The sequence below is a fragment of the Ambystoma mexicanum genome, chromosome 1p, assembly GCF_040938575.1.
Source record: "Ambystoma mexicanum isolate Mex_15411 chromosome 1p, UKY_AmexF1_1, whole genome shotgun sequence".
Classification (NCBI taxonomy): Eukaryota; Metazoa; Chordata; class Amphibia; order Caudata; family Ambystomatidae; genus Ambystoma; species Ambystoma mexicanum.
The window spans coordinates 661,615,855-661,628,787 of NC_090921.1; the positions used below are offsets into that span (position 1 = coordinate 661,615,855).

The 12,933-nt window shown below is 50.2% G+C and overlaps 1 protein-coding gene across 3 annotated transcripts in view; it reads left to right on the forward strand.

The window, feature by feature from the left end:
• Positions 1–12,933, forward strand: part of TARS2 (threonyl-tRNA synthetase 2, mitochondrial) — a 1,102,517-nt gene that overhangs the window by 282,853 nt on the left and 806,731 nt on the right. The gene's annotated exons all lie outside the window — the stretch shown is intronic.

The window sequence follows — 12,933 nt, forward strand, 5'->3', positions numbered from 1 at the left end:
AGTGTTGCCTTTATGGATAACGTTGGCATGTATGCTACTAGTCTCTCACTTTTGTATTTTTGTATTTGTAACGAGCACAGAACGGACCAAACCGTATAATGGCGCTGATGACAAGACATGATTCAAATAGAACATAGCTAGGCCCGGCCACCGGAAAACCAGAAATCTAGGAAAACCCTATTTAAACAAAAATGTTTTTAGTGCTCTACGGAATTGGTAGAGTGATTTTTGTTTTTTAACAACTTTATTTATTTCGGTTACAGCGTTATCTATGCATTACATGAGTCCACAGGACTCTCCTCGCATTTAATATGCATGCAGCTTGCTCTGCACCCACTCCCCTCGGCCCCACCCCTCTCCTTTAGTTCGTGGTGTCCTGATGGGTAGGTGACCCATCAGGGCTCTGAGGGCCCAGAAAGTTCGGTACCAGGCGGGATTGAAATGTTAGGGCTGGAAAGCGTGAGTGGTAGTCCAGTACTGGGACCCAACAGTCAGTGAAGCGGTGGAGGGCCCCTTCCTTCGCTGCTGTGACCTTCTCTGCCACCAGGATCTCCCAGACCTTTATCCACCAAAGGGCCAGCAGCGGGCCCTCCCGGGCTTTCCACTTCCTTGCCACCGTGATTTTGGCTGCTATCAGTAGATGTGTGAGCAGTTTGGCTGATCGGCCCGCTCTGGGATAACTGTCCGGGCTCGCCACCCCAAGCAGGATGACCTCCGGGTCCATCGGGAGTCTGCGCTGAGTGATGTCTTCCACGATCTGCAGCACTCCCTTCCAGAAGGTCTGTACTGTCGGGCACCCCCCCAACATGTGGAAAAAGGATCCTCGTTCGCTGCAGTGTCTCCAGCAGCTCAGGTCAATGTCAGCGTTACAGTGGTGCAGGCGGACTGGCGAGTAGTACCAGCGGTGCAGGAGCTTCAGGGCGCATTCCTTGTTTGTGATGCATCTGGATGTCGAGTTGATCCTGGACCATATCTCCACCCATGTTTGATCTTCTATGGGGTGTCCCAAGTCCATTTCCTATCTGGACATGTATGGCGGTCTGACTTTTAGCATGTCCTCCTGGAGGAGGCGGTACAGTTTGGTTATCTGACCTCGGCCTGTGCTTTCTTCTGTTGCCAGTTCAAGAGGGTGGAGGTCCTGGGTGGCTCCCCGACAGACCGCGGGCTGCGAGATCCTGTGTTGGAGTTGGATGTATGTAAACCTCTCTCCTTCTGTTAGTTGAAAGCGGGCTTTGCATTCCTCGAAGCTAAGTAGGTTGTTGGCTTCGTAGAGGGTTCGGAGGCCACCTTTGGTCCATCGGTGGAAGTGGGCTGCCTCCATTCCTGGTTTGAAGTCAGGGTTCCCGATGACCGGGGAGAGCGGGCTTGGGGGCCTTGGTATCTTCCTCCTCTGACGGGCCCAAGCCCATGCCTCGAGAGTCGCTTTGGTGGCTGCTAGCACCTGCGGTCCCTGGCTTTGGTGTGGTCCCGGGGTATGTAGCAGGGAATGTAGTCATGGCCGACATCTGGATTGCTCCATGCGGGACCATTTTGGGGGGGTCGCCGGGTTCATCCAGGCTGCTGCGCTCGCCAACTGGGTCGCCAGGAAGTAGTTCATCAGGTTGGGGAGACCAAAGCCGCCCCATTTTGTGGCCCTCGTCATGACCCTCATAGGTATCCTGGCTCTGCGTCCCTTCCACACAAACTCCGCTAGATCCTTTGTAGGTGTTCCAAAGACTGCTTTTGGTGGGGGTGGGGGGGCAGGGAGAGCGGTGCACAGGTATAGCAGCCTAGGGAGAAGGTTCATTTTGCATGCTGTGACCCAATAGCGAGATCTCTTGATTGTCCCATCTTCGGAGGTCTTCTTCCAATTCCTTGAATAATGGGGGAAAGTTGACGTTGTATAGTTGTTTCGGATCTGCTGTGAGGCAGACACCCAGGTAAGCTGTTGAGGAGGAGCTCCATGTCAGTGGGCAGAGTGCCTGGAGGTTGGCTACGAGGGGGGCGCTCAGGTTGATGTTTAGTGCTTCTGATTTGGTGTAGTTACCCTGGAATCCATCCACTGCTTCAAACGCCTCTAGCTCAGTTAGGGTTGTGGGCAGGGAGGAATGGCAGTTGGTGATGGAGATCAGCACATCATCGGCGTATAGGGAGCTCTTGAATTGTTCAATGTTTATTTCTAGACCAGTGATGTTCTCATTAGCTCGTGTGCGTTGGGCGAATGACTCCATGACCATGGCAAAGATTAGTGGGGAGAGCGGACAGCCTTGTCTCATCCCGCACGAAAGCTGGATCGGAGGTGAGGTCTTCTGATTTAGGCGGATTGATGTCCTCGGGCTTTGTAATTTGCAAGCACCATTTTCAGAGAGCTATCAGTCTGGTCTATACGATGAGCACTCCTTTGGATCGTTGCTGGGTTTCAAAAGCAGAATTGTAGTGGATTGTTGCATAGAGGGTGTGATAGAGCCCGAATCCCGAAAGGAGTTAAATAGCTCTGTCATTGGGTGTAGCAGCATGGGGCGAAAGAGTTTGTAGAACTTTGGTGGGAAGCCGTCTGGGCTGGGGGCCCTGGGCTTCAGATTCTTGATTACTTCCTCCACCTCTCCGGATGTGATTGAGGCTTCCAGGGCTGCTCGATTTGCTTCTGAGATGTGTGGGAGCTGGGCGTCTCCTATGTATTGCTCCTGGAGAGTCTGTGGGCGGGGGACTGCGGTCAGGATGTTAGTTAGATGGGTAGCCGCCACCTGTAGTTTTGCCCCATCTCCATATACAGTGCTGCCTTTCGGGTCCCTCAGTGCAGCGATGTGGTTCCTTCGGCGGGTTTTGGCAAGTTTGTTCACCAGGTATTTGTTAGCTTTATTACCGGTTGCGTAATAGCTTTGTTTTGTCCGGATCAGGGTCTGGGCTGTGTCCTCGGCGTAGCGGGCCTCCAGCTTTCTGCGAGCCAGTCTGACCATCTTGGCGGCCCTTGGGGACCACTTCTTTTCTAGAGCTTTATCTGCCTCCCTTTTGTCCTTCTCCAGTTGGTTTCTGAGCATGGTTCGCCTCCTCGTATAAGCGGCCGCTTGTGCTATTAATTCCCCTCTGATTACGGCCTTCGTGGCTTCCCATCTTATTGCTGTAGAGGTGAGGTCGGGAGGGTTTTCTTTGAAGTAGTTTCTGATCGCCTTGGCTTTGGCTTCCCGCACCGCCATATCATGCAGCATTGGTTCATATAGGGACCATTTACGATGTTCTGGGGGCTCCGGGTCGAAGACCCTTGCAGTGAGGAGGATTGGGGCGTGGTCTGACAGTGCCCTTGCGCCTATTTCTACATCGTTCACGAACTGCCGGAGCTGTGGGCTGGCCAAAATGAGGTCAATTCGAGATGAGGAGCGGTGGACGTGCGAGAAGGAGTAGTCTACGGTGTCCGGATGGAGAACCCTCCAGGTGTCCATCACGTCTAGTGTTTTGAACAAGTGGCAGAGGCCCAAAGCCAATCTGAAGTCCCTGCTGGATGGGGGGCGCGACCTGTCCAGTGAGGGTTTGGGAACCCCATTGAAATCCCCACCTAGGACCACCAGGCCTTCAAGGAAGGGGGAGAAGGGCGGTTTCCAGGGTAGTGTAGAAGGCCTCCTGGCTGTCATTCGGTGCATAGATAGCAATCAGCGTGTGAAGCTGGCCATATAGGACCCCCTTGATCGCCACAAACCTGCCATCTGGGCTGCATAGAGTCTCCCTCTCTTTAAAGGGGATACCGTTCGCTAGCAAAATCGCAGTGCCGCCTTTTTTGTTGGCGCCAGCGGCCAGGTATTGTATTGGGAATGCTCAGGATCGTAGCCTAGCGAAGTCCTCCGTCACGAGGTGGGTCTCTTGGAGGAAACCCATCGAGGTCTGAAGGTCCTGGAGACGACGAAGGATGGATTTACGCTTTGTGGGGGAGTTCAGGCCTCCGACGTTTAGTGAGATAAAGCAGAGTTTGGTTTGCGCTGGGGTGGGGGCCGGCGGGGCGTTGCTAGGATTCAGGTGAGTGGTGGGTGATCCTGCACTCAGGGGGGTCTCTCAGGGGATCGATGACAGTGTGAATCAGCTGTAACCGAGTTTTAACTGTGTCCTACTTGGGGCCACCCGGGCCTTGGCAACCATGGGGGTTGGGGGTGGTGGGCCCAGCCCAACTAAAGGAAAGGAAGGAACAAGGGGAAACCAAACTGGCCCTGGCAGGACTCGGGCCGAAGTAACTGTCCATCCACTCGGCAGGGGCATTGCGTGGGATGCCCGGGAACCAAGAGTGCAGGTTCCGGCCCGGAGAACTGAAGATGCGTTACTGGTCGTGTGCTGCAGGAGTTTTCCCTCCCCTTGGAACTTTCATCCAGCGGCTATGCTGCGGCTTTGGTGTTGAGCTGCTGGGTTTGTCTTTCGGAGAGGTGGTTGTGTCCTCCTTTGGTGTCGAGGGCTTGCACCCCATGATGTTGCCTGTTTCCTCCAGGGCATGGATTACCCTCGTTTGGCCCTCCTAAGTGAACTGCAGTGAGTCTGGGTAAAACCAGCGATATTTGATTTTCCATTCCTGCAGAAAGGCCGTTAAAGGTCGGAGGGCTCTCCGACGCTGGACTGTGGGGGCGGATAGGTCCTGGAACTGCTTTATGGGGGATCCTTGGAACGTCAGTTCACCTTGCGAGCAGCTTGCTGTCATGACTTCCTGTTTTGTCAAAAAGAAGTGAACTCTGGTGATCACTTCAGGATTGGCCGCTGAGGGGGAGTTTCTGCGGCTTCGTAGTCTGAGGGCAGTCGAGCAGCAGGAGTGTCTTATCGCGGTCTGGGAGAAGAGTCTGGAAAAGGTCTCTGATGTAGGTAGGAAGAGCTTGGTCCGGGACCGAGGCAGGGACCCTTTTGATACGGATATTGTTTCTACGGGTCATGTTTTCCAAGTCCTCCTGTTTGCGTTGTGTGGTTTCTGCCTTGTCCTCTGGGGGTTGGATTTTCTGTTGCAGCTCTGCAATCTGGGCTGAGTGTTCCAGGACCTGATCTTCTGTGTCTCAGACCCTATGTTCCACCTCCTCAACGCGAGTGTCCAGGCCGTCTATCTTGGTTGAGACTTCAGCGATGCAGTTGTGGAATTCCATTTTGATGTCTGCGAGGAGGCCCTGAATGTCGTCTTTTGTCGCCCATTGTCCCTGGGTCCTCGTGGGTGAGGGAGGCTGGGTTGGAGGGGTGGGTCCAGCGGTTTAGATTTCTCCCTCAAGTGGAGCAAGTTAGCTATGTCATCGGACTTCGGCTGGATGTGTAGGGCCTTTCTGGTCGTCCCTCGGGGAGGGAAGCTCTGCCTGGTCTGGACTGCTAGCTCCCTGTCCCTCTGGCCTCCTTATTGGTGCGGGGTGGGCTACCCAGGTGATTCCTTCGGCAGTGCCCGTGGCGGCCAGGGTGTGCTGGTTCCAGGCGCGCGGATGGGGTAGGGTAGGCGTTGTGTCCTTATGACTCTCTGATGCTGTATCTATGTGGGTGGGGGGGCCTCCAGGGCGGTCCGCCGGATCCACTGTGGGCTGAGATGGAGGGCGTTGAATGTGTTGGCGGGGTTGAGAGGGGGGCAGCTTTGGGCCTCTCAAGGTCGTTGTTCACCTCCAGGGGGTTGCCCCAGACCAGGAGGTGCAATGCTGCGGTGAGCTGGAATGATCCCAGCTGGGATTGTGCTGGTTGATGTGCGGGCTGCCAATCCCTGCACCCCTCACCAGGGCCAGCTCCAAGGATAATCAATGGAGAGTGCTTTCAGGGTTGCAGGTGGATCTTATCTCCCCTCGTCGCATCCGGGGGTGCGTGCTGCCTCAGCGCCCCGGGCTGACTCTCAGTGGGAGGAGCGGGGCAGAGTGGAAGTCTAGGCCGCCACTCTTCTGCCATCCAGTTGCGCCGCCATGCTGTGCGGGCCCACAGAGTGGGGGGAGTGGGCCTGGCATCTCTCGTGCAGCACCGCCGGTTGGTGGAGGGGCACGCACCTCTCCTGATTCAACGGGGATGTTGCCACGGGATTCTGCAGCTCTCCGGCAGTGTGTTGGCAGGGGGGCGGCTCCAAGTTTATGCGGGGAAGTGCCAGAAATGGGTCTGCTCCGGGGGACCTCCTACCTCCTCGTGGTCCGCGGTGCTGCCGCCTCAGGATCTCGGGGCTATACTGGGCCCCCCCAGCCGAATGCCTGGCGATGTCAGGGCTCCTCAGCAGCTGGCAGGCGGGCGCAGGATCCGAAACTGCGCTCTGTGGGGGTCGGTGAGATAAACGCTTCAGGGTGCGTTTCAGGGCTCACTTCTTCCGACTGGCCCGTCGCTACCAGGAGGCCGCCATCTTGGTCCTGGGGACTCGGCCCCAGTGCCGTCCGCTGAATTTGGATTTTCCTCGGGCAGGGCTCTCTGATTTTGCATGGCGTTCGGGTGCCTGCCTCAGGGGAGGTTCTGCTTCCCGATGTGATGATTCCGGGCCGGGTTCATAATGTATAAGCCGTCATTTACAGGTTTTATCCCGGGCGTCCCACGGCACTCTTTGAGGCGTCCGCATTGCCGGCGCCTCAAGCCACGCCCCCGGTAGAGTGATTTAAGGGTCCTCAATTCAAGTGGTAAAGAATTCCACAACTTTGGACCAAAAACAGAGAATCTTCTGTCTCCCCGAGACTTGTACGCTGATGCTGAGAGAGGGATAGAGAAAAGATGGCGATCACTAGAGTGCAACAGTCTCGCAGGCTGGTATGGGTGAATCCAATGCGATCCTCTATCAAAAACCAATGTAGATTGTGACGAAATGATGACTGTGGATCTGGTGAGATGGAATTCCCAGCAACTGGCTATTGCAGTAGTCCAAAGGGGTGCTGGTCAACCCACCAACCACAGACACATGATCTTCTATGGGAATGTAGGGGAGTGCCTGGCGTAGAAGTCTTAACACAAAGAGCACCGCCTGAACCTTTGCCTCCACCTGTCCTTCACTGCCAAGATCGTTTTGCCACATACAGCCCAAGTTGTTTTCCTTGGATACAAAGTTTAAATTCTTTTCGAGAAGAGTTGGGATGGGCAATTTCCTGTCAGCAGTCAGTAAATGTTTTGGTCCGAACAAAACTAGTTCAGAACATCAAAACGTTCACTGCTTTTTCTAGGACTGGAGTTCCAACAGTAAATTATTCCCTCCTAGAACGTTTGGGGGAGATGACTAACATATTAGCAGCATTTTTCCTTTACGCTTCCGTTTTGCTTTTCTGACACGTGTGGCAACCTCGTAAATACTTACCCTAGCACACAGACCAAAAGTTCTTGGACTCGGGGAGGCAATAATACAACTTAGACCAATAGTTAAAATATTAATGGCTCTTTACAGGCCTTTATTCACAAATGTTATAAACCTATAAGTAGCTATAAAATAAATGCAGTTGATTATACATAGACACACAACAATGATTTTAAAAAAGGTCTACATCGCTGTTGGTGCAGTTGCCTGAGAAAACTTCATCTCAGCCACGATACACTACCCAGTCCCAAGGCAGGTAGGCACAGAGAGCTCACACGTACTAACAAGGTCTGGAGTGGAGCGTCCTCCCTCTCAGCGAGACGTCATCAACCCGGGTTCCAATTCTCTGTTTCTCATCAGGATACCTCTCTTCTTATGGGGTACAAATCCCAGTCCCACATGGGTTGCAAACTGCTCCCGGCTGAAGGACAGACGGCAAGCATGCATGGCAAAGAGTGGAAAAATAGACAGTAGTTGAAAAACCCAGCTCATCTCCTGTATGTGCGTTCCCAGCACCCTTTATCACTGCACCTGCACAGCTCTAACTCCCTTCTTGGCTCGTCCTTGAGCGGCCAATACAACTACTATCCTCCATAATGAGCTCATCTGCTTCATGATATAATATCGCAACCATTGCAGAACTCGCGTCTGCTAACTGAGCTCACAGAAACATAGACTTTCATTGCGGTTTGGAAGTGAATGTCCAAAATGGCAGCGCACCAGCGCCAGGTTTGAGCTAATTTTCGCACACGCATTACAGCGTCTCACTTCTGTTTAGAAATTATGCTTGCCTGCAATATCACCCAAATGTATCGAATTCCAGGCGCACCAGTAATAGAAAAGTGTCATCATCCTTGGAATGATGAAAGGCTGAGAAGGCCTTGCCAAATTCAAATTGTGACCAGAAGGTTACCAGTTCTCACTTAATTTGTCAGGCTATCTGATGCACTGCCCATATAATATGCATTTCAATGCAGATGTATCCCCCCTACATGTTAAGTAGGTTGGTATTCGCTACAGCAGTTTTACCATTCTTTGTCTACGTTAGAGCACTAAAGTAGAAGCCGATGGGAAGATGCAAATAGAGAGGGTGGAGCAAACGTGTTAATTTGATTGTCTTGATAAAGCTGTGCCGAGGAGAAACAAGAGAGTGGGGAGGAAAATGTTTTACGGGTTGGTAGCCGTCCAAGTGTCTGGATACTCCTACAGCTCCCAAAAGACCCTCACCAAAGAGGCCATTCAGTGGCGTTTTTTCAGATATGTATGCACATCTCTTTCAGACATTTTATTTTAGGTGCTTGACAAGAAAAAACAATGATGGCAACTGAAACATTGATTGTATAGTTCACATCGGATGGAGCATCATGACATAAATACCATTCAGATAAACGAAATCTAGACATAATATAGAATCACGCTTTTATTTATGTATTTCCTGTCTGTTATTGGGGCTCAGGTAGTATCTAAAATCTGGTCAGTGATCCTTTCTTTAGTTGATAGCTTGGGTGTACAAGCGAGTTACATTACTCTTTATTATTATCAGCCCAGACCAGATCCCAGAACCACTTCTCAACCGTGTCTGCTGCCTTATGGTTTTTTTAAGCACACTTCACTTCACTTTGGCAATAGATACTTGAGGTTCAGAAATCTCCTTTTAACAATGGATAATGTGCCCAAGTCACAACTAATACAACTTTCAGCACTTAGTAATAAGGAAAGATATCTATAATAGTGGATAATTGGTCACAAACCTTTCTAGAAATTAGGTAAAGCACAAAAGGACTACACCATGTCAATCCGTCATCTTTAAAACCGCATTTGGGGCTACAGCCCTCCTATTCTGAATGAATCTTCGTTATTTTAACTGTAGTATAATGGATCCTCTTGAGCCCTTTAAATTGTAGAAGGCGAAATCTGAAATTGAGAGAAACCTCTTTAGTAAGTACACACTTATTTGTCCTTGCTTGTCTGTCAATTAAATTCTTAGAATTTAGCTCCACCCTTCCAGCGCCATCATGGAGCATTGCAAACTATTTTTTAAAGAAAATAATATAGAGTAGAAATGATTTGTCTTCACCCTGCTGCATGTAATATGTCTCAATGGAAACAAATGTAGCTAAGCACGGAAAGCTGCGTGTATCTGATGATATTGAAAAGCTGTCATGGTCCCAGCACCCACCTTCTTTGTACTAGGTTCCGGCAAACAAATGAATCGTTGGGGTAACATATCACGGAATATGCACAATCTGCTCTGAAGTAGATCGAAGCGCCATGTCCAAAGTAGGGGCCATATATGGCCGATCCTGTAAAGGTATATCCCTATCATGGGGTCCAGTAATATTCTTCAAGTGTCCAGTGTCCACCTTACAGGGTGAAATAGACATGAATGTGTGCATTGGACACTGACTAGTGCTGCTTGTAAATGTAGTGGCCCTACTGCAAATATCTCTGTTTTGATATGAGGGGGTATATCTCCATTATGCCAAAAGGAGTAAAACTGCACGCAGTTCTAAGTAATAAAGTCCAACATCTAGATCCTGGATAACACCCTGATTGTAATGCCTGGTTATATCTGCCTGTTTCATCTGGATAGCTCCAGGGTAGAAAATGAACACTAAGATGTTACTGTTAAATTTTGTGAAATACTTCCATATTCGCCAGATTGGGGTATTTTAGAAGTAATAATGTTGGCAACCATCCTCAGTAGTGAAACCTTACCCTTCATGAACATTGGAATTTTGACCAATTTTTGCAGTTGGAACAGTAACTTGGTGAGGTATGTCTCCAAATTATCATTGAATATATGAACTTTTTTACCTGGATTTAATCACTTCAGATAAGATCTGGAATCAGGCAGGCAGTAGGCTTAAATTGTGGTCTAGTTTGGACCTCGGAGCCAGTAGTCAATTCTAAAATAGTGGGAGAACGTTCTGAATAGGTTCACGGAAGTATTGCACATGATTCTATACTTGGAAGCCGAGATGAACAAATAATCTGTGTGTGAGCATATCATGCACTAGAAGAGTACAATATATAATCTTGTCTGTTAGGGTGAAACGTTCTCCATGGATCAGTAAGTAAGTCCTCATTGTATACCCTAAATGGAGTATGCAGTCCTCCAAATCTTTTAAAGAAGCCAATAGTGCCGAACTAACCCCATGTGTGGCGGCTATGAATTTGCTCCTCATTACCACCTTGAATGCCTCCCATACCACCCCGTAGTCACTGACTGAGCTTTCATTGACTTCGAAATAGTCCTCTGTGGCATGCTTGAGCTCTTCCACATATGCCACATCTGTCAATGAGTCGGCTCGTAGCCGCTAGGTGGGGGATGCCTCACTCCTTCTCCCCCATACCATTGTGGTCTTTAAGGGGGCATGGTCCGAGATCATCCTTCCCATGTATCCCACTTCTCGGAACTGGGTGAACTGCTTCCTTCCTTCCCACGAATATATAATTGAGCCGTAAGTGTGCACCAGGCGGGTTGGAAAAGATACTTATGAACTTCAATATCAGGAAGGTTGAAGGCCTAACTTACCCAATATAAGGTGAGCTTTCCCTACCTGAACACAACGAAGGAAAGTCTGAGTCAGAGTTCAACTTAAGTCTATGTGTTCAAAACCTATCCTTGCCCTCAAACAATGTATAAGAATATCAAATTCAAAAGAAATAGTTCTCAGCTCCCTCCTGCTCAGAGCTTTCTTTCAGCTCCCCCTTCACCAAGCACAAGAAAGTTCCATGAAAAAGTCTGATTACCTTTCTCCAGTTCAAGATGTTACTTCCCCAAGTTTCAAGTAAAGCAGTTCAAAACAAAAGGGTCTTGAGACTCCGTTCTCAAGACAAGTGTGGTTTATCTGCAGTGGTTTCATTGGGCTGTTTCACAGGGTCCTTAGTTTTCACCATTCAGAGCTTATTGGTCTAGACGCAGTTGTTAGACCACAAAGTCCATCCATCACAGGTTGTTCAACCAAGATCCCTGGATTCCTCAGCCGACACAGGTTCCTTGGCACTCGCTCCTATGCACCAAGTGACCTTCAGTTAGTTCCTTTTGTTGGCCGCTTGGCTTTATGTGCAGTCTTGCACTCTGTTGGCTTCTCTCTGTAAGCCTTTTGGCTCTTCCACCACGTGCCGCACACCTCTTGCCAATCGTGGCCTTGACGCACTGTAGTCACTTATCAAAGTTCACTGGGTGGCTCCCTATAGCCTTTGATGTACTTAACTTCAGGGTTTAAGTTAAATCGCGGCACAACATACGTTTAATATTGTTTACTTTCAGTTCAGTGTACCATGTGCATTTATGTTGCTTAATTGTAAGATCTCATTCAGTTCGGTATTGAATATGCACATGTTTGCTTCAAAGTTAAGTTTTCAATATGGACGTATTGGCTTAAATGCCCGTTGTTCACTTGCAGTCCCACAGGAGCACCCCGGTGCTTACACGCCCTCACTACACTCACCAGCCTTTTGTTAGTCTTCCTGGCGGTTCTCGTGACTTCCTCTTTGCTTCTGAAGTCTGCAAACCCACTGGCTTGAGCTCTGCTCGCCTGCCTCGTGTTTCTCTCTGCACCTCAGCTCCAAGGCATCTTCCTGGACACGGGCGGCATCCTCCCTGCATCAGGTTTCTCCTCGGCAGCTCCTGCTGCTTGTACTTGGAGATGGAGGCTCCCAGATCTGGGGAAAACACACAGACCACTCGTTTCAGGTCCCACAAGTCCTCTGGGATAATTGCCGGGATCCTGGCTCTGTCTCCGGACCCACCATGGAGCCCTCCTCATAAGGGTCTCCTGCTGCTCCTCCACACACAGGTCTCCTTGTTGCTCTCTGCCCCGCTGGGCCGGTCTCCCTTTATAACCTACATCCCCTTGACAGGCTGCAGGTGTGGATGTTTGATTAGCCTCACCTAACCATAATTAAAGGGCCATGTCTGACCCTAACATTCTTAACTGGCAACTTCCTTATCCCAGTACTAGAGTGGTGAAAGAGGGTAGTCTTCATTACTCTTAGTTGCCTCCTCTTCGTCCCAGTACTGTCATGTGTTACTGTGTTGCTGAAAATACCTTATGGAGGGACAGGGCCTCCTAGTCCTTGTCCTACCACTTCTCTGTGTGAGTGTCCTCCATTTTTGGGACACCCAAGCCCTGCCATAGGAATCGATGGATTCCTGATAGAAGGCAGGGTGGCCCCTGTGGCCGCCTGGTTTCTATTGCATTTTACTGTGTTTCCCAAAGTCCTGGGAAGCCCTGGCTGTGGTCCTTCCTCCTGAATGGCTGTTGGGTGGAAACACCATATATGTCTCTGTTGTTCCATTTCCCCCTGACTGTTGGGTGGAAATACCATGTATGGCTCTGGGGCTGCCTCCTGTCAGACTGACTGGAGCCTTCCCAGGTGTTATGTGTACATGCTAGGGGTGGGATTTGTGTGAATGGAGTTGGGGGCCAAATAACATTCTCTGTTGTGGCTGATCTCTGTGTGTGTGACACAATGAATGAGACCGCTCTGACAGAAAATGACATGAATGCAGTGTAATGTGCTGAAAGGCTGGGTACTTGCCCCAATCCGTGTCTTTTTTATGGGTGTCTGGGTGGATTGAATAGCCTGAATGCCTGTGAACATGATTGGCTGACTGGTTGCCTGCATGAATGCCCTACTCTGGTTGGCTGACTGAGCCTGCGCTTGCTTGGCTGGTCGTCCCAATCGTCTCACATTCCAGGTGAGAA